At 38.1% G+C, this 22915-nt stretch overlaps 1 protein-coding gene across 1 annotated transcript in view; it reads right to left on the reverse strand.

The window, feature by feature from the left end:
* The window catches only part of LOC149816459 (uncharacterized), a 96615-nt gene extending 93874 nt beyond the window's left edge, over positions 1-2741 (reverse strand). Inside the window, exon 1 of the mRNA XM_089987780.1 lies at positions 2456-2741. The gene's annotated coding sequence lies outside the window, so the exon portion shown is untranslated. The remainder of the gene's footprint in view (positions 1-2455) is intronic.
* Between the last annotated feature and the right edge of the window lie 20174 nt (positions 2742-22915).

Here is a 22915-nt window from a genome sequence, read left to right on the forward strand (position 1 = left end):
ACATATTGTCACAAATCTTTGCCCATGAAAATTCTCCGTCATGGCCCATGTGTTGTAGTTGCTTCCATCAAATTTGATGGGGACAATCATAACTTATTTGTTGTCCATTGGAATGAGAAGAGAAGAAGGGGAGAAAAGTTGAGTAGATGATGAAAGATCCACCAAGAAACTCTTTCACGAGCCTCCAACATATGATCCATGAGCACGAACACGAAACCGAAAACTCCAAAAACTCAAGGCTCATATACCATGTAATGAAACAAGAGTATACACAAATAGATGCTACTAAGGGATACAAAGATACACAAGTGTGAAGATAGCACAAGCCACTAAAGGCTACAACACACATGAAAAATAAATATTTTATTTAACATAAAATGTTTAAGAGAAGCATGAGAATATGTGGGTTAGATCCCACATATATATACTACAAAGAATGGGAGAGACTCGGCTCAACTAACCATTTGGCTAGTCCAACGGCTAGTTGAGCTAGCCATTGGGCTAGTCCAACAGCTAGTAGGGCTAGCCCTAACAGCTACAAAAATAAAGACTAAAGTGCCCCTAATGGGCACTGCCTATTACAAGATAATAATAAAATATAAAAACAAAAAAATACAAAAGAAGAAGTAAATACATAGACATACATAAACCTAGTATACACATATTACTATATGTATTTACAAATAGCTAGACATTTTAACAGAGTTGACACCCGATTCCCATTTTCCTTTTAAACACAGTGACTGAAATAAAGAATGATTTTATCAAGAATTAAGAAAATAAATCTATGCGACACTCAAAGGTCAAGGCCAACCAAAGACAAGCTCTGCCTAAGTTTGCACCCAAAACAGAACTTGACCTTTTACTGTGCATATTCTATTGTTCATTATATGTATATGATAATTCAATCTCACAGGAGATAGTTTTGGACAAATTCTTCTTTTTCCCATGTTTTCTTTTAAATGCAGTGTATGAAATACATAATGATGGTACCAAATATTAACAAAATAAACCAATGTGACACTCAAGGGTCAAGGCCAATCAAGGAAAAGCTTTACACAAATTTTCACCCAAAAAAGAACTTGGCCTTTGACTGTGCATGTTATCTTGTTGCATCATATACATGTGACAATTTAATGCTATTCTTTATTTTGTTGCATCATATACATGTGACAATTCAATGCCACACGTATCTCAGTAAACCCACTTCATGTTTGACACTACAAGACTAAAAAAATTCACCCAATTTCAGAACATTCATTTCTTAAATATGCAGGTTGCTTCAATTTGTGAAACTAATATCAAGTTTGAAGAAGTATAAAAAAAGAACAGAGAACATGTGATCTAATGGCCATGACAAACATATACTTCAGACATAAAGAATAGCATAATATCGGGTTTCCTATTGCGAGTCACGACCTCACAAACACTATACAACAGGCCCACAATTCAATCGATCATAAGTCCAATGCTGGGACAATTGAGCATGAGCTACCCATAGTCTCATGAATATGAAATAAATATAAATTCTCCATTTAGAAAGTACGTGAAGGAAAAAGTTACAACAGTGAAAAAGATGCAGATTACCAACAACAGAACTCGTATTAATTAATGTACTCAAGCTACAAAACAATTTAGTGCATCATACGCTAAGATTTCGTAACATGCAAGTGATGGCTTCACCTCCAAGCTTCTTCAGTATATTTCACCACTTACAGCCAACTCGGCTTAACACGTAAAATGACCTATGAACTTTTTCAGATAAGAAACCTTTCTTTCGTATCCCTCTGATTTTCATTGCAAAAAACATATGGATACTTTTAATCTATAACACACAGCGCGAATCGGGAGCACTAACAGCCACACACGTACAACCAGAAGAAGAACGAATCATCCTCGCAAATACCAACATTTCAAAATATGCATTTCAGAACATTTATGCAGCAGAATGACCCACACCATCTCGGAGTTTACTAATGGAGACTTCTGGCCTCCCTGACACAACCCCCCCCATTGGGTAAGCAGAATCTGACTCCATCGAATTCTTTCAATCGCACAGACACCAAGAACACCAAAAAAAGGAAGAAAAGAAAAGATAATGGCACAACAATCATCCCACGACAAGAAGCGCCTAAACCAAAAACAAAGAAACCATGATAGCCGCGAGGATAAAACACAACACAGCCCTCAAATCAAACAAAACAAAAACATGATCCTCCAGTCCATCCAAACAGAACCTCTTCCCTACACTGATAAGCACTCCGAAACCACAGTGGAGGGGAAAAGGAATTACCCAATTTAGCATCCACTGTTTGAGGCACTAACGTCTCCGAACAAGAGTCGAAATTCACTCGGCTTCGTTCTTGCAATAAAACGCGGCATTTTCAACGGAAAACCCCCACACACCCTTTTAAAGACAACAAAGATTGGAATATATTCCACCATATATTCTCACCTCATCTAATCTTTATTCCCCATAATTTTACCTCTCAAATTACATCCAGCAAATAAGAACAATAACAAGAATTCACAGATACTGAACCATGCACATGAACAAAGACTTACAGCAAAAGAAAGAGTTGGCTGCTCACCTGAACCGCAGAGAGAGAGAGAGAGCATTCGTAATTTTGAGGAGGAAATATTATAGGACCGAACTTTAGCATCAATGGTAGGGACGGAACTCTAAAAGCATATTCTCTCTCTCTAAAGTCGAAAAAAGCGAGCAATTTTTTTTCGATGAGCAAATTCTTTTCAACAACCATTCCTCAAAAATCACATATGGCAGTGGACCGAGAGAACATAAAAGGGAGAATGAACCCAGGATGAAAGTGAAGACCAAAACTCGTGCGGAGATGGAAGCCGAGATTGACTTACTCTTGCACCCCGATCCTTTATTAATGAAAATATTAATATACTTTTATTATATTATAAAACAACATTTAAATCCAATATATATATATAAATAACCCAAAAGTGAGTTCTATTTCTCTCCTCGGTGGAAGGCGGCAGTGGCCATTTCCTTCCTCTCTTTTTCGGTTTTGTTCGAAGACGGCAGCGGGTCCCATTTCTCTAACTGCAGAAGGCAGCAGCGGCCCTCTCCAGTAGAGTTTTTTATTTTTGTTTTCATTTTTAGGCATCAAGTTCTTGAATTTTTCTTTATCTAGTCGCTTTGTATGAGTTGCTTCTGAACCGTCAATGATTCGGAAAGTATAGTATTGACAAAACAATGGCTTTGGCTGACTGATTATGGGAGGAGTAGGGATGGCAATCTACCGGGGAAAAAGAGATCCGCCCGAACCCACCTCTTTTGGGCTGGGGATGAAAGTGAAAATCAAAACCGGAGATGGAGGGCAAAATTTTGAGATAGGCTTGTCCATCACACCCGCAGTAGTCCATTACCATCCCTATGAAAGTGCACTAGGATCGAGGCAACAAGCACTAGAGGGAGAGTGAATAGTGCTTTTAAAAATTTCTGCAGAATATTGAATGATTTTGCAAATCTCAAAGCAAACACACAAAGAACACAAGATTTTATCCTGGTTCGGTCAAACCCGACCTACATCCAGTCCCCAAGCAAAACCCGCTTGAGATTTTCCACTATCAACCTTGTAAACTACAAGATCACACAAACCATAACCGGTCCCACTTTCAGTAACAATCCTACTGAAAGCAAACAACTCCTTTACACCAATGAGTCTTTCTTTTTACACAAAAGAAATAACAACTTACAATACAACCTATGAGTCTTTCTTTTGAACGCAAATGAGATGCAATTGGCTTTTGAGGTTGTTGAAATACTCTACTCACGAATTCACTATCTCTCAAAGTGATTTGAGTGAAAAACTGAAGTGAAAATATCACGTGAGTGAGAAAACAAATACTTGAATGAACAGGAGTGAAAAACAAGAAGTAAATTATTCAAATCGATTGAATTCTTGTTGTTTTTTAGTGTAAAATGCACTCATATTTATAGTTAAAAGATTCCATACGTTGAGAGTATGAAAGGGTGTCAAAACTGTCTATTTTGAACGATCAAAACGTTTGAAAAATGAAAAGATACGCCTTTTTGAAGTTTCAGGAAAACGGCAAAATTAGTCGACTGAAACATCAGTTAGTCGACTAATAGTTAGTTATTAGTAGACCGACAGTTATCGTCGGTCGACTGATCTGTTAATCGAGCCGTTTGAAAATCTGAACTTTTGAAACTTAGTCGACTTGAGAAAAGTTAGTCGACTGATAATATCATCAGTAGACTGAAAAACCTTTTAGTCGACTGCTGCTAAAAACTTCTGAAAAACAAACATTCTGTTCGGTCGACTGATAAAAAGCATTAGTCGACTGCTGCTAAATTTTTCAGAAAACACATGTTTTGTTCAGTCGACTGATAAAACCATTAGTCGACTGCTGTTAATTTTCCAGAAAACAGACATTCTGTCCAGTCGACTGATAAAACCTTCGGTCGACTAATTTTGACAAAAATGACTTTTTTAGAAAATATGGCACGAAAGGATTTGTCGACTGATAAGTCTATTGGTCGACTAATAAACATGAAAATTTAAGAAAAGAGTTTTCTAAAAAGAGTTTCTTTTAGAAAAGTTTTTCTAAAGACTTTTAAGGTGAAATGCAACCTAAATATGCACTCTAAGTAAGGCTCTTACAAGAATCTAAGACTTTTAATGAATTAAACATTTGCACACTAGTCTTCAAGGATTCTTCACCGAATTCTTCAATTTCTTCATAGCCTTAGCTGAAATGCAGTTGATTCTACTTGCTCATCATCAAAACCTTGTACTTGAAGTATCATGTATGGCTTCATTGTCGTAACACCCTATTCTCTAGCCAACGACAAACCCTGCTCATATTAAGGATAACGTCACATGGATACAACAAGAAGACACGTGACACGTTATTCTTGTGTCATTATTTCATCAATGATAATATATAAAAGAATTCGGCCCGAAGGTAAGTTGGAGTATCTTTTTATTTTTCTTGATGACCAATAATCATAACCCAAGCAAAGAAAAACCCCACGTGGAGACCCACGACCACTTGTAAACACCTCAAATTTTTTACCTTAACTCACAAACCCTTTCCTCTTGTCATTACGGCCCGCTCTCTAAATCCTTCAGGAAACCAATTGGTCGACATCTGAGCCAGGGCTATTCAAAGCATGAATTTTGCCCCAAATTCAAATATTTCAAAGTTTAATCTTTATTTTGGGCTCAATTTCAATCATCATTTTTTGCCTTCGAATAAAAATGTTCAATTATTTGTCTCTGCGAGGGGTTCGGGACTTCAAATCCCTCATTCAGGGTTTGCATTTTGCATCTCAGTTCATACCATTTTGTATCATTTCATATCATTTCTTGTCATTTCATGTTATTTCATTGCATTGCATATCATTTTCGAGATCCAACACTCTAATTTTCTAAAATCTAAAATCCAGATTTGATTTTAAAGTTTTTCTTTCGAAATCAATTTCAAAAACCTAGGTTTTAGATCGATATTCACCATTTGTCAACCCCCAGGATCTGGATTCATTTTAAACTCAATTTTTAACCGATCTCAATTCTCAGATGAGACCCATGTAGGTGGTGTCGCTTCTGGATCACTTTTTTCATTTCTCAAATTTTAGTTATTTCAGCGTTTTAGTTTATTTAGGACTCTGTCTTTTTATATTTTAAACCCTTTTCAATTTTTTTTTTTAGTTTTAAATTAGAGGTGGCCTTACCCCTGCCCATTTCTTTTATTTGGCCTTTTTTCAGAGTTTTAGTCGGATTATGACTATCTCGGAGTTTCAGTCGGATTAGGACTCTATCTCTCATTTTTATTTTTACCTATTTTTAAGAAAATCTTTCAAAACCTTTCGAAAGAAGTCAAAATTTTAGAGTTCTAGTCGAATCAGGACTTTGTTCCAAGGTTTCAGTTGGATTAGGATTCTAACCCTGACTTTATTTTTTAGAAAATCTTTCAAAAACTTTTTTATTTATCTTTTAAAGAATTAAATTTTGAAATTTTAAGACTTTATTGTAGAGTTTCAAAATTTTAAGACTCTGCCCCAGAGTCCCAGTCGGTTCAAAACTCTACTCTAATTTCATTTCTTTACTCTTATTTTACTTGTTTTTCGAAAACAGATCAAATTCTTAGAGTTTCAAAATTTTAGGACTCTATTTTAAAATCCTAGTTGATTAGGACTCTAACCCTGATCTTATCTTTTTGTTCATTTTTACTAATCTCTGAGACGATCTTTCAAAACATCTTCGGCTGTCTTTCAAAAAACCAAAACTTAAGAGTTTCAAAATTTTAGGACTCTAGTCAGAAGTTTCAGTTGGTTTAGGATTTTAATTTTCTCGAATTTGTTCTTTGCTTTTATTTCCATCTGTTTTAAAAACCCATTTTTTAACATTTATTTTAACCTGTTCAAAACTCAAATACAAGGCCCACATACTTGGTGCCATATTCAAGAGATTTTCAATTCATCTAGGACTCTAGAGGATTTAGAATTTTGATTTTTACCTTTTGTTTTAAACCCTTTCTGAAAATCTTGTTCTTAACCCCTTTATTTTCCAACTTTGAAAATCGTTTTTGAAAAACAAGTGGGGCTCACACTAGGTGGTGCCACATTTGAAAGTATTTTAGTTAGTTTAGGTCTAGTCAGTGTTTTACTCAAGTCAGAACTTTGAAAAAGTTAAAATTGATTTTTAAAAGTTCATTTTCACCTTAGCATTTTAAACCTTGTTTTTAACTTCTAAATTAAAAGTTTTAAAAACCAAATGTGGGCCCAGAGTAGGTGGCGCCACATTTAAAATAGTTTTAATTCAATTAGAACGCAATTATGCTAATTAGTGCCTTGTTAGGTTGGGATTTCACCAAAAATTGCCCCCATGTTCCATCTTAATTAATTAGTAAGAGTTTCAAAAAACTACAACTCTTAATCAAGAGTTCCAAAATTTCTATAAAAGGGGGCCATAGGGGGTCGACCCCCTCATTGTTTTCCTCCTTCTCTTCTTGCTCCTTCTCTCTCCTCCAACAGTCTCTCCTTCTTCCATTGTTGCAGCTCCCCCAAGGTGAGATTTCTTCTAATTTTTGTATTTTTTATTTTTTTTAGTTTTAACGCTTTATTTGCTATTTTATCCATTGTCGCCCCCACTTGAGATTGGATTTTAGCTTTGTTTCTGCTCAAGAACCTTGAAGGCAATTCAAGAAGATGATCTAATGTTGCGTGAGGGTGATTTCCACATTTTTAATCAGTTGAAATAACTTGGAGTATTGCTTTTTATCTTTACGCCAAAAAAAATAAGATTTGAACCCTCTATGGATCGAATCCTTCTTTCAAAGGCCAAATCAATATTCTAATCGTGTTTCTCTGAATATTTTTATTTATTTTATCATATTAATATTTATTTTATTCCTTCAAGCATCAAATCAAAATTCATTATGTTATTTACAAGTTTTTCTTTATTATTTTCATGTTTAGATTAGGGTTATTCATGCTTTATCGATAATACGCGTATCATGATTCTAGGAATGTAGGAATGATGTTATTTCATGTGCATTTTTCTGTCAATAAAATCTGATTTTTTTAGGGTTGAATCATGCATGTATCAGTGACTTTCCATAAAAAATTTAGATTATTTTGAGTTCTGTAACTCTGCTAAAAAATCAAAAATCGAAACCTGTTCCTGTATTGTGAAAATGTTATATAGAATCAGGTACGATTTGTCGAGGCGATATCTTCCTCATCAGAGATTCGATCGACGATCTATAAAAAGAAGTAGGTTCGCAGGATGTCTAGTATGTCCTGTAAAATTTTCAGATTTTTCCATGGTTGTCAGTTATTTTTACTTTATCAGAAATCAAAATCTATTTATCAGAGATCGTTATGTATGGTTTAAGCCCTAGGTCAACTTATGTGGATCATATCTCTTTAACCAAAGATCGTTTTTCTGATTCGTAAGATGCCACAGATTCACCATCATGTCTAGTTTTATCAGTATGATTTTGTTAATTTTTTAACTCTGCTTGCTATTTTTATTTGGACCTAAACCAGAACTGCCTATTCTGGAACTGTTATACGTTTGTCGGAATTAAGCGTATATTGTCAGAACGATATCTCCCTAACCAGAGATATTTTTTTGATCTGTAAAAGGAAATATTTTTGTTCAATTGTCTAGTTTCTTTATGTAAAATTTTACAGTTTTTCATTATTGTTTGATGTCTGATTCGGGTCTGACACTGTGATAGGTATGTGCTCGTAGGCAAAATTGCATAATTTTATGTTTTTATTTAAGTTTTATATCAAAATAATACTAAAAATATATATTTTTTATTATACTTTAATTCTAGGGTTATTAAAAGTATCCATGCTGATTTTTATGAATTTTGAAATTCATTTGATGCATTATTTAGTTAAATCATAAAAATAGGATGCCCGTGGAGTCCCGATTTAACTGAAATACGGGCAAAAATTGATATTTTTATGATATTCTGATTTTTTCATGAAAAATTTTATATTTTTAAGGTTTGATCATATTCATAACCATGCTAGGGTGCTCCACACCCGATTTGGCATTGCTTTGAATCTGTTTGATCCCTAAATTAAAAGTTTTACAAAAATCTTTTCTGAAAACTTTGATTTCAATGTCATAGTCTTGTTTTCAGGGAAATTTTGGTTATTTTCTCAAAATTATTTATTTTTATTATTTATTCTATTTTTTATAATCTTTTTTTATGTTTATCTCAGGAAAGCATGAAAAAAGGCTTATCTCCAAATAAATTCAGCAATTTTCAGATATTGTTGGACAAATCCAGAAAAGCTGACATATCTTCACTAATAAGTTTGCTAGTTTTGCAGGGACACTCAAGACTGTATTTTTTTATTTTCCTTTTTTTTTATTTTTAATTTATTATTGATGTAAATTATAAAAATTTGGAATAAGAATTTAATTTCTTGCTTAGAATAGGACTGCATTGCATGTAGTTTTATTTTCAAATAATGTCAATGTGTGATGGATGATGATTCATGCATATTCAAACTCACCATAATCTACACAAATGACACATGCACTAGCTTCTAAGGAGTTGATAAACTCGATTAAGTTCGTATTTGTGGCCATAGTCAGAATACGAACAATATCCAGATTTATCATCTTCTTTTAAGCTACAACCAACCTACACTATTAGGCTATCTTTAAAAATCATTGGATATTTTCAAAAAAAATTTAAGTATTTTTCTCTTTTAAAATCAAATAAGTTATATTCAATGCATATTCGTAGCCATAGTCAGGGATATATACTGAGTTTATTTCATCTAAATTCTATAAGGCACAAAAATCCTTTTTTTCAAAATTCTTTAGAAAATATTTTCTCAAACTGCATTCATGCATCACTTAGGTTCAGATGACATCATTAAAGGATTTCACAGGGCCACACACCCACTCTTTTGAGAAAATTCAAAGATCCTATCTCAGAAAAATCATTTTTTTTAAAGTCATTTGAGTTTTTCTCAAAATCGATTTTCTCAAAACATCTGACTTTTCTTTAGAAATCGATTTTTCTTTTCTTTAAAATACTTTCTTAATGCAATTCATGATTTTTAAAGTATCTTCTTTTTCAAGAATCCGCAAAATATCTGAAGCAAACACCATATTTTTAATCTGCATTTTTTAAAATTCAGAGCACATGCCTGATTCTTTGTGCATTTAGGAATAAAACATCGATTTAAACAAGTTGAGCAAAACGAAACATAAGATTGATCATTGGTTCGATTACTTCTGGTTATGGTGCTAAGAATGGTTGAACCTCGTACCGACAAGTGAGTTTCATTGTTCGAAATTTTCCCACATTTTAAAACGGAGATGAGTTATTTTCAAAATCTTTTTCAAAAGTCAGTTTGACTTGCAAAAGTAAAATTTTGCAATGATAACACCACCTGTCTTATGTGGCTCACTTACGAAAGCTATGAACACACATGTGCACCAATTGTGTTTGATCCGGCGTCTTCAACTCAACACCTTCACGACCGCTCTACAGGCTATGTGGGTGACCCTCGCGGTATAGTATCCTTGTGACATAGGTTAGGGATGTAGACAGGTCAGATGCGGCTCAGATCTGAAAATTACTGAATCCGAGCTAATCTGATTTTGTTTGAACCTTTCTACCCACTCTAGCAATGGCATAGTGAAGTGAAATGACTGTGTATAAGTTTCTTTGAGATCCGCAACTCTCCGGTGGTGGCTGAGCTTGTTTGAACTTGTAAAATAAGTTCAGCGAGATGAACATATAGATATTAGACTCAGCTTAGCTTAACTCATACATGCATGTTAATCAATAATAAATGTATGCAGATATATTTCAAATGACATAATGGAGTATAAAATAAACAGTGGAAGTGTTTATTCTATTGCCTGCAATTTTGAAGCAATGTGTTTCTTTAATTTTTAACGTGTTTGCTTGAGCTTGGCTCAATTAGTTTAGAGTACAAATCTTATTACTTTTAGCTTTAAAACTTTTTTAAATGAGCCAACTCAAACTCGATTCATTGCGCTCGAGCTTAAGTTCCCTTCAGATCGCCAAAAAAATGAGCCAACCTTGATCACCTCATGTTCGGTTTGTTCGTCTCGTTTATCAATACCATGTCTGGATCAATACATCTTACTGAATCACCAAGGGGTATCCGCAGGATCAAAACCTCAGTGACAGAATAATACCGGTGGGGATTAGGGATGACAGTGGACTCGGGCGGGGTGGGGGACAAGGTCTCCACCCCCGCCCCATCTAAAAATCCTGCCCTTCATCCCTGCCTTCATTTTGCACGGGTCTTGATTTTAACCTTCATTCCCACATCCATCCCGGTTTCATGTCCTCCATCCCTAGTTCAAACGGAGCAAGGCAGGGTGGGGCCTCGTTTCCCCTAGGTCCACTGCCATCCATAAAGAAGGATCACGGATGGGACAGGACCGGGCAAGGTGGGGATTGGAGACAGGAACGGGGTGAGAGGAGAAAAGCGTAAGTCCATCCTTGCATGGGTTTTGATTTTGACTGCCATCCCCGTTGCATGTCCTCCATATTCAGTCCAAACGAGACCAGACAGGGCCCCATTTTCCCCTGGTCCACTTTTCTCCCTAATGGGGATCTGCCTAACCACAACTTGCCTTTTAAAAAAAATACATTTTACTCAATCAAGGGTCCCTTATGCAATTATACCTACTGCTCGAGCAGGGATCCGGGAAGCGGCTATGTGCCATGGCTAAGTGCCACAGTTAATCACATGACAGAATTTTATGTGGGGCCTGCACTCTAAAACTGTGGGACCCATGCAATGCTTGCATGTGATTGGCTATGGCACTTAGCCATATCACATAACCGGTCCTTTGATCTCAACTCCTTAGGTCTTAGTTTTTTCTACTACGGTGCTTCGTTTACAACCAAAGAAAAGAAAGAAAAATTGGTGTGTTTCTTGCTGGTCACACTGGTGGCATGGTAACACCGTTTTTCAAGCAAAATACATCATCCAAGGAAGACTTAAAAGGCTTTTCCCTCGTATTGCTTGCGTAGCTTGGCTTTCATATTTCACTCTGGTCATTGGCAGTATCTTGATGGTATGTCAACGGGTCAGATGTCCGACTCATTACTAGTAGGGCTATCAATAAGTCAGATATATATATATATATATATATATAGGGTGTAAGCAACGGGCCGGGAAGCCTGATGGGCCAAGCTGACCTGGCCTGCCATGGCTTGGGTTTTAGCCAAGATTTTAGGTCCCAGCACTTTAGGTACCAGGTTGAAACTCAGACTCGTTAGGTACCGGGTTGAAACCTGACCCGTTATATATGTGGGCTGGGTCAGGACCGACTCACAGGATACCGAGAAACTAAAAAGATAATTAGTTGGGTACATGGGAAGTTGAAAACTTGTTAATTATTACTATTTACAAATGGATTTGGGTCAGACTTGACCGAACCCGGCCCTGTTCACATTGGCATGGGCCAAGCCGTGGGCTACTTTTCAAACCCGAGCTTGTTAATAACAGGGCCATAACGAGCCAGGTCACACTTAAAGCTCGGTGGGCCAAGCTCTAAACGGGCCTGGGCAGGGCCGGCCCGATGCCCACCCCTAGATATGTATCAGTTACCCTACTTTACCTGAACCAGATACCCCGTTATGAGCATAAAAAATATTGACTCTAATGTTATTTGATTCAACATAAGGAACATGCAGGTCTGGTTTGGGCTATCACTTTTGTTGGATATCCAACCGCCCAAGAGTTTTTTTGGTTCATTTATGAAGAAAATGCTCTCTAATTGGATTGGGTTTGGATTTCCATTTTATGGACCTGGCATAAGTCAAGCTCAAACCGTGACCTGACTGCTTGTTATTTGAGTGGGTTTTTGTGCACCCTACTGGGTCAAGAAAATGGAGCCCCAAGTGCACCCCATATAATTTTAAAAAGTGTTGAATGCACATATATATATATATATATATCAAAAATGGGTCCGTGCCAAAACCCATTTGGTACTAAACCATGTGTTAAATGGGTTTTTCAATTTTTTCGGTACTCTTTGCGCGGTTCCGATTCTATAAATGTATTGGGCATGGTTGATTTACTAAGAATCCACACTTGGATCATGTGTTTTCAATGAAAAAATGATGTTTGGAGCCTTGAAAATTTACAAAGATTTTGGACCCTTGATTTTTCGAACTTTATAAAAACTCACCCATGTCTTGGAATCAAATGCTTCAAGAGTTTATCCCTATAAAATCAAATACATAGATTACATGGATCACATATGTACTGTCAGTATTTAAAAATAAAATAAAAAAGCCTGGAAAACCCAGCATGCAATTTAGCACCAAATGGGTTTAGCACCGACCCATTACTATATATATACGGGGAAGGGGGTAGTGGAGGACCCCAAAAATGTTAGAGGTGCGGGTCAAACGCGTTCCTAAAGTTGATTTGGGATCATTATTGGTGGTCCTTGACTGCCGCTAATAAGCAGGGTGAAAAAAAACCCTTTAGCAGCGGTCACGAGCTAAAGGGGCATTTTACCCGTTAACGTGTGCCCGCCACTGATCGAGCGTCTGAATAACAGTGGACAAAAACCTCATCCACTGTTACTCTCATATATATATATATATATATATATATATATAAAGAGAGAGAGAGTAAATATGTGTCCTATATATTTGATTTTATAGGAATCGACTCTTGGATCATCTCATTCCTATAAGCAGGTAATTTTTATAATGTTTAAAAATCGATGAACTAAGATTTTCATAAATATTCAAGGCTTAAAAAATCTTGTTTACTTATAAAAAAACATGATCCAAGTGTCATTCCCTAGTAAGTTGAGTATGTTGAACACATTTGTATGGTCAGATTTAAGAAAAAAACATAATTTTTTTTCTTCAAAAACTCAATTAGTTGGAGGTTAGCCAGAAAAGTGATTAGCAGTTGCTAAATGGATATTTCTAGCCTTTTGTTTTATTTTTAAATTCTGACCCTATAGGTGGTGATCTACTTACTTCGTTTTATAGGGATTAGCTCTTGCAGCATTTGATTCCCACACATAAGTGGGATTTTATTATATTTGAAAAATCAAAATCTTTGTAAATTTTTTTGTGATCCAAATATCACTTTTTCATTGGAAACACATGATTCTGTCATCAATTCCAATACCTGATTGCTTGGGATCATCAATTTTCAGTGCTTTTTCAAAATTCTGACCATACAGAATTGATTTATTAGAAGCAGGTATGTCTTTGTAAGGTTAAAAACTCAACGATCTACAATTATCATAAAATTTTCAGGCTTAAAATATCATATTTTCATCCAAAATGCATGATTCAAGTGTCAAATTCTAGTAAATCAATCATGCTGAATACATTTGCAAGGTCAAAATTTCGAAATAACACCAAAAAAATTCTTAGTGGGTCCGGTTGGTACTTTTTCTATCTAGTAGGTTTTCATCTCTCTCTCTCTCTATATATATATATATATATATATATATATATATATATATATGTAATCATAGTGTGTTGTATCTTCTCAATCAGAGCTTATAGCTTATAGATGTAATCAACATAGTTTATTTGATAGGAATCATGTTTTTTTCACATAAAAATAGGTTTTTTTAAGTCACAAAATTTCGATATACATTGTGAGTCATTGATTTTTTAAAGGTCTTAAATAACCTTCATGTATGCTATAATCACATCATTCAATACTTATTTTCACCTAAATAATGCTTATACGTATCTACCGGGTTTGATCAATAAAAATTTCTATTAGGTGGGAGTGGGTGCTCCGAGAATACCCCGTCATTACTAATATATATATATATATATATATATATATATATATATATATATATATATATATATATATATTCCCAGGACAATCTATGAACTGGGTTTTTTTTTTGAGGAGCTCGACAAGCCCTTCTGAATGAAACAAAGAAAGAAAGAGTAGAGAAACCAAAGTCAAGGGCACCTCCCAGACTCCCTCCTTCACCCCTTCTTCCCCTGTTCGAAGAGATGAACCGCCCACGGGACCTATCATCCTTCAATAAGCCGCCTATTGTGGTGTGGTTTCAGCCCTTCTATACGTACACACAAAAAATGCTCGGTGGATAGGATCGGGTCAAGCTGGATAATTGACTCAAACCCAGCCCATGTATTATTCAAGTCAAAGTGATCTGAATTTTATTCTAGTCTGAATTTTGGTTAATTTTACACAATCTTTATCGGAGTATTATAGAAATACAAAGAGAATAAGGGGGGTGTTGGTTACAAGCATAGTGACAAAAGTTAAAAATGGCAAAATCTCGACAAGCAAAAAAATCGGAAGATTTTGAAAATTTTCATAAATCTTGTATTTTTGGAAAATTCTTGTAAATAAAAAATAAAGAATATTTTTTATAAGAAAATATAAATAAAACACATTTAAAAATAAAAATCTTGGGGGTTTTCATGATAAATATATTTTAAAAATATAATATCGTGATATTTGTCACAGTTTGAAAATCTCACAAGAAATTATCGATTTAAACTTTCAAGCAATTTCTCACTATATATCAGCGATATTTTTTATAAATATAGCGATATTTGTCACAGAGGTTACAAGCGACCCTAAAGGAAGAGGGTTTCCCATGAAACGGCCCCATTTCAGGAAAGTCATTCCCCAACTTTTATAAGAAATTGTGGCCCTCAAATTTGATATATGTCTCCAGCTAGGGGATGCACAACGAGGTGAGCTAGCTCGGAATCGACCCTGGCTCAAACTCATTCGAAAAAATAAATGAGCCAAGCTTGAACAAGGATTCAGGCTTGGTAAACATAAACAAGTCGAGCTTGAACATGCAGTCCAGCTCAAATAAGCTCGATAAGCCCGAATAAGCTCAGCTCATATAGCTATATAAAAAAATAGATTTTATACATGTATATATTTTGTTCATAATATAATAATAAAGAGAGGTTTTACCTTAATGGATAAGTCATTGGTCATCTTTGAAAGAGGCATGGGCTCTAATCTCAATGTTTTTCTCTTTCAAAAACCATTTTACACTAATTTTAAAAACCTTTTGAGAGACCTTCACTGCTGTAAATTCTTGAGTCTGACCCTATAGATGAGTAAGGTTTTTCCCCACTTTTGTTTGTCCATTCTATAGGAATAGAGTCATTTTCATCTTTACAAAAGGCAAAGAGCCCCCATGTTATGGAGCACTGGGGAGCGTGCATGACAAGAGCAGGCTGCAGGCATGATGCATGACACCAATCACTTCTTTTTCTCGCCAGCCGTTTCGATCTCAGGCAAAGGTTGTTCAAGCTCTGCTCGAGCTCGAGCTCGAGCTCGAGCAGAGCTTGAACATCTAGGTTTTCTACTCTAACCAAGCTGAGTCAGCCCAAGCTCAGCTCAAACCTGGCTCGAGTGCATCCCTAGCTCCGGCACCTCCTTTCCAGCTTCGGCCTTTCATTCCAGTCCCAACAAGAAACACCCACCCATTCACATGTGAAAGGAGCTGAAACAAATGCCCCCTTAAAATTGTAGTTGGGGGTTTGGCCTACTGCCCAGAAATAAAAGGCCCTTTTCACAATAAAAGCCTTGTTTATGAGTAGAGAGGATCAGGGCCAGGGGTGGTGGAGAGAAGGTGCCGTTTTGTGGTTAAAGGCAGTGTCATCATGCATGGCACCATTTTTAGAGAAAGGATCAGGTCAGAGGAAGCTCTGACCGTATACCATCAGAGCTGCTCCTGGATGCTATTATCCATGGCAACCAGAACACCATAAAAATAAAGCTTTCTGCTTAGATGGGTCCCACAAATTTGTTCTGAACCATTTACTTTTTAGATGAGCAGCATCTACAGTGCAAAGATCAGTTAAAAACAAAGCAAACTGATTGTGTTCTAGGTTCGTCGCATAGATGAACGGCATCCAAGGCAGCTCTTATGGGCATCCTGTTAGAGCTACCTCTTACTTTATTCCAACTACCATTATTGATTTTCAACTGGTAGGTAGTTGGAAAAATGGCTGAAAATCTTTTGGCTTTTTTTCTCAGTCAATTTCAGGTACGTGTGTTCATAGCTTTTAGAGTGGGCCACTTAAGGCAGGGTGCATGGTCGTGGGGCCTCACCTGGGGTTTTCGCTGCTTTGGCAAGGGTTCCTCGTCATAAAACCAACTGGGGCTCCGGTTGTCTGGTAGGAGCAGTGAGTGCAAGTCTCCTTGTGTTGGGATGTTGGAAGTTCAAATCCCAATGGTATGGTTGTATAATTGGTGGTTGGTCTGCCTAACCACAGCTTGCCTATAAAAAAAAAACGGTGGTGCCTCTCAAACGTTTTTGAGTAATAGTGTCACTTAAAAAGGCTTCAATAAAATTATTTTTGTCATTTTTTTTCACTTTTTGATTATAACGGTTGAGACTATTTGTAATATCCAGAAATTTTGTAGAATATTATAATGAAATATGAAGAATTTTACCTGTTTGAATTCTGGTCCACACTTATGAATTTTGAATATTTAACGAGTCATTATCATTTATGGTGATTTATTGTTAATTAACAAATTTAATTAAGAATTTATGAGGTTCAATATAAGGTATTTGGTTCTACACCTCAGTAGAGACCCAAGACGATCAACCTACAAAAATGCAATTTTGAACTGTCCGAATAAGCACATTGGATTCACGATCTTAAGTCATCCATATTTGGATCTCTGAATAATTTGAGTCTAACCAAATGAATATGGCTAGAGTTTAGACCCATATTGGGGTTTAAACTGGATATGAATGAGTTTTGTATTCACTTGAGACCCAAAAGGGGTCTCGCTAAAGAGTTGGATCCACTAAAGACCCAAACGGATCTTACTAATATTGAATGATGATTTGGATCTATTTGAGACCCAAACAAATCTCACTAATATTACATAGAGATTTGGATCTATTTGAGACACAAATGGATTTCTCTAGCATTAAATGGGGAATTGGATTCATTTGAGACCCAAATAGATCCTATTAAAGCTAAATAAAGATTTGGATCTGTGTGGAACCCAATTGAATCTCAATAAGGTAAACATAATTTGAGTCCATTAGAGACCCAATTGGATCATATGAAATATAGTATAATATGAATATTATATATATATTAATGACAATGGATTCAATTTGATGAGACCCAAACAGGGTCTTACCAAATCCAAAACCAAACCCAAGGCCTAAACACATTCCCTCTCAAATTTCAAAAAATTCAAACCTTTGAATTTTTCAAAATATTTTTCCTTTTTTTTACCTTTTACTTCCCCCCCTAAAAGGCACACTCTTAACCCTATAAATACTTCATTCCCCCCTTTTGTTTTTGCCATTCACAAGTCTCTCTCTCTCTCAAAGTGGCCCACCTTATCTGGTGGTGTCTGGTGAGCAGACGTCACCCCTTTCCCTTCTTTTTCTCCGGCAACCAGGGTCACCACAAGCGACAACACTCACCAGCTATCATCGACGATAGCTCAAAGCAACCACCCTCACCCAGTTTTCTTGTGAGTAGAAGTTACCCTCCACCTGCCATTCTCCTTGCACCCACTACAACAACCGACCTCTCCTCTTTGCGATTTTAGGTGAGCACTCCTTCCTGAGCACCTGACACACCTCCCCCTTTTTGCTTCTTCTTTTTATTTATGGCGGACGACCACCCCTCCCCGTGGGTGGTGCAGAACCGCACCACCCTCCTTCCCATCTTTTGCTAGGCAATGGTGGCGGCGACCACCACCTTCCCCAGGTTCTTCTCCTTCCTCTAACTTTCTTCTTCCGATGATCGGCAACAACTATCATGGTCGCCGCTACCTGCTCAGCCTCCTCCCTGCCGCTACAGCACCCAACATCACCATCGCCACCAGTGTCACCGGAGCCGGTGACACCCATGCCGCCATCCCAGCCCTTTGGCAGTCAAACACTGCCATCTCCCTCTTTGTTTTTTTGGCAATTGACAACTCCAGGAGCCACCATCTTTCCGCTCCCCCTCTCCTTGCTGTTTGAGTCGATTCTTAAAGTCGAGAGTCGACCCTCCCTGCATTCCAGCCGAAAGAGAGTCGCCTCACCTTGCAGGTGAGTCGACCCTCTCCCCTTTGTTGTTGAGTTAACTCATACTAAGGGTGAGTCAACCCTCTATTTGTTGTTGAGCCGACTCCCCGTGAGTGACTCGACCCTCTCTATGGTTGGGTCGACTCACCCACTCTCTTTCTTCATTAAGTCGATGGGTGAGTTGACCATCTCTTCCTATTGGTTGAGTCGACTCACCCTGCGGATGAGTTGACCCTCCCACCTGCCATTGAGTTGACTCCCTTCAAGATTGAGTTGACCCTTCATTAGGGGTGGCAAAACCTGACACGACCCGCCAACCCGCCTCTTAGGTGGGTTCGGGTTTGGCTTAAATTGGTTCGCGTCATAAACGGGTCGACCTGCCTAACCCATTTATTAAACGGGTCGGGTTCGTGTTAGGGGTATGCCAACCCGCCAACTTGGCTGACCCGTTTAATAAATGGGTTAAGCGAGCAGGTCAACCTGTTTACCCGACCCGCCAACCCACCCGCTAACCCGTTTACCTGACCCAACCCATTTATTAAACGGGTTAACTGGGTCGTGCCGGGTTACCCATTTAATAAATGGGTTGGGTTCGTGTTTGCCACAGCCGACCCGTTTAATAAATGGGTTAGGTTCGTGTTGAGGTATGCTGACCCACCAACTCGCTGACATGACCCGCCAACCCGACCCAATTTCCACCCCTACCCTTCATGCTCTCTTTTCCTTTTTCCAACTAATTAAGTTGACTCTTCTCACATGTTGAGTCGACCCTTCTTACTCTCTATTTTTGCGTGCAGTCGACCCTCCTGTCATGGAGTCACCGTCTATATTATACCGATCGAGCCACCTTCACCATTGGAACCATATATCACACAAAGTTTGAGGTACCACTACACGTAGGATTTCATGAATTTTGAGATAGGAAATTACTACACCTCTCTACGTAGGATTTTTAACATTAAAATATGAGTATTTTTCATGTTTCAAATAAGTATGTATGCATACTCTTGTTCATTTACTATGATATTTTTATGTATAACAACTCGCATGCATGTTAGTTTCATATATACACACATACTTATCAATGCTAGTTTCCCATATGATAATTTGCATGCATGCTTATACATGTTTTCTTTACGTAAAATGGTTCACATGCGCTATTAACCATGATATATGTAAAATAGTTCACATGCATAATAGTATTTGAAAAATACATCACTATGATTATAAACATGTGCTTACTTAAAGGGTTTACATGCATGAAAAGATGAATGACATGCATGCATAGACACCCAAATTTTTTCAAAATACCCAAAAACCTTGAGCCTTGTTCGAGGATGGTACACTATGTCATCCTCTTATCTAGTCTATCATCACGTCACCTTTCTGTCACATCACGTCATCTTGGTCTTGCCTCGGGTGATGACACACCCGCCACTGTCTGGCCCACTCCCTCAGGAAACCCAAAACCCATATGTCCCTCTCTCTCTCTCCCTTAGTCGTGCATCAGACGATGAGTGCCCCCACCGTCCAACCTCCTCTCTCCTTATAGAGAAGTCTAGGACAGTGACACACCCGTCACCATTCAGCCCCCCCTCTCTCCCTCAATTGAGGTCACAAACATTGCCGTCGTTCGGCCTCCCTTTCCTATTCGAATCGGGACCGGACTGCGGGCCTTGCCACCATTCGACCCCCTTTCCGTGTCCAACCCAAGACCGGACGACGAGCCTTGCCGTCATCCGGCCCCACTTGTTGGCCCATGTGGGACATGGATGACGAGAACCCCATCATCCGACTGTCTTTGAGGATCCTAGATGATGGGTACCCCCAATGTCCCTCTTGCTCTCCCCTCTTTGGGGGGCCTGGACAACGGGTACTCTGTTGTTCGACCCTCTTTGGGGGCCCCATATGACAAGTACTCTGTTGTTCCTCTTGCTCTCCTCTCTATGGAGGACACAAATGACCGGTACTCTGTCGTCTGGCCCTCTTTGAGGGACTTGTACAATGGGTACCCCCATCATCCCTCCTGCTCTCCCCTCTTTGGGGAACCCAAATGGTGGGTACTCTGTTGTCTGAGCCCTCCTTGCCACATTTATGGGACCCGAATGACAGGTATTCCATCGTCAGAACCCCCACTTTGTCGTACCATGCCTGGGACCCAGACAATGATGATTCTGCCATCCAGCCCCCTCTCTTTTAATGGCACCCATTCCTTGGCTCAGTGACGACCATACCTGGAGCCATCCCGTCTTGGGACAATGCCTATTCTAACCATCCCACATAAGAGACAACTTTTTTTTTTGCCATCCCTGCTTGGGATGACCAAACATTTCCATCATCCTGCGTCTTGAACATAGAGGATAAGCATTTGGCTTATCCTCAATCAATCTCAGCTTAAACTCCTCCTTTTGCGTGATTCTCAGGAGGGAGTACTCCTCTTGGATGAGACTTTCAAGAAGAAGAACTCTTCTGGGTGAGTCCTATCCTCATTAGGGATAGACTATGATCTATTTGGACTGGATCTGAACCTGAAAAATCCAATGATCTGTATCCCACTCAAAAAACTATAAAAAGGGCCTCACCCCTATAATATGATCATCTGAAAATTTTCTGCCTAAGCTTTGATCTTAGAGAGAACAAGTTTGAGCTTCTTCATATCATCCACTCTCGAATTAGCTTGCTTGCACCAATCTATTGCCGAATTTGCAAACATACCCATCCCTACGTAAAAGTGTTGCAAGGATCGAGGAAGCACTTAAAGCTTAACGAGTTCCAATCTAAAAAGGTGATTTTCAAATCATTCATTTTCTTATATCGATTTTTATTATTTTAAGGAGTAGATACTAATACACTTTGATCTTTACTAGACCCTACCGTCTCGTCAAGCGAAAGATGATCAAGGCCCTTATATGGCATCCTCACAATTTCATAAAGTATTTTAGCGAATCCAGGTAAGTCCCATCCTTCCCTTATTCAAAATTTTTTGTTAATAGTTTTGGCAATTACGATGGGATGTCATAACTTTTTCTTTGATTTTCTGGCAATCTTAGTATTTTTTTCATAAGCTTTCTGCAAAATTCTCAAAAAGAAAATAATCGAAAGGCATAAAAAATCAAAACAGACTTAAAAGGTATGAAAGGGAGTTACATTCTTCTTGTGCTACCCCTGCCTAAAGCTCAACATTTTTTTTCTCTACTATAAATGGAGTATTTCTTGAACTAGCCCGACCTTGTTCGACGAGACCCACCATAGTCCATCTTAGATCTTTTTATATTTTTTTACACTAGCGTGACCACCAAATGGTCTTGGCAATCCAATCGTCCTTGCATTGACATCAACCTCACTAAGCAAGACTATCAAATGGTCTCGACAATCTAATTATCCTCAGACTGATCTAACTTTGCTCAGCAAGACCCATAACGGTCTCGATAGTCCAACTCCTCCATTTGGATATTGGCCTTACCTCGTTCGACGAGACTACGAACAATCTCGACAATCTAGTCTTTCCTTTAAAATACTGGCTCGACCTCATTCGGTAGGATCAAACGATCCTCAAAACATAGTGATTTTCAAACTAATTTAACCTCATTCAACTAGACCAACCACAATCTTCACAACCTAGTGATCTTTACAACGACCCAACCTCAGCGAGACTAAGCACAGTCTTGATAACTAGTGTTTCAAAATTTGGGCATCTCTATTTCTTTGTCATAAATTGAATCACACAGATTAATGATAAAGAGGGGCATATGTAAACACCTAATTTTTTTCAAAATACCCTAAACCCTAAGCCTTGTTTGGGGATTGCACATTGTGTGTTGTCCTCCTGTCCAATCCATCATCATGTTAGCTTTCCGTCTTGTCTTATTATCTTGGTCTTGCCTTGGATAGTGACACACCTGAGACTCGTCCGTTCCTCTCTCTCTCTCCCTTAGTTGGTAATCGAACAGTGGGGGTGCCCCCACCATCTAACCTCCTCTCTCCCTTAGTCGAGCATCAGACGGTGGTTGCCCCTGGCATCCAACTTCTTCTCTCCCTATAGAGAGGTCCCCGACCTTCTCTCTCCCTCTAACGAGCCTTGCTGTCATCCGACCACCCTTTGCTGTCAAAACTGGGACCAGACTACAAGCCTTGCCATCGTCCAACCCTCTCTCTCCCTCTATTGGGGTTTCGCCTTGCTGCCATCTGACCTCCTCTTCCTGTCAGAACCAGGACTGGACTGTGGGCCTTGCCACCATTCGACCCCCCTTGTTAGCCCATGTGGGACCTGAACGGTAGGAACCCTGCTCTCTGACCCTCTTTAAGGGTCCTGAATGATGGGTACCCTCGACGTCCCTCTTGCT

This window comes from Nuphar pumila, chromosome 14 (assembly GCF_984573655.1).
Source record: "Nuphar pumila chromosome 14, dmNupPumi1.hap1.1, whole genome shotgun sequence".
NCBI lineage: Eukaryota > Viridiplantae > Streptophyta > Magnoliopsida > Nymphaeales > Nymphaeaceae > Nuphar > Nuphar pumila.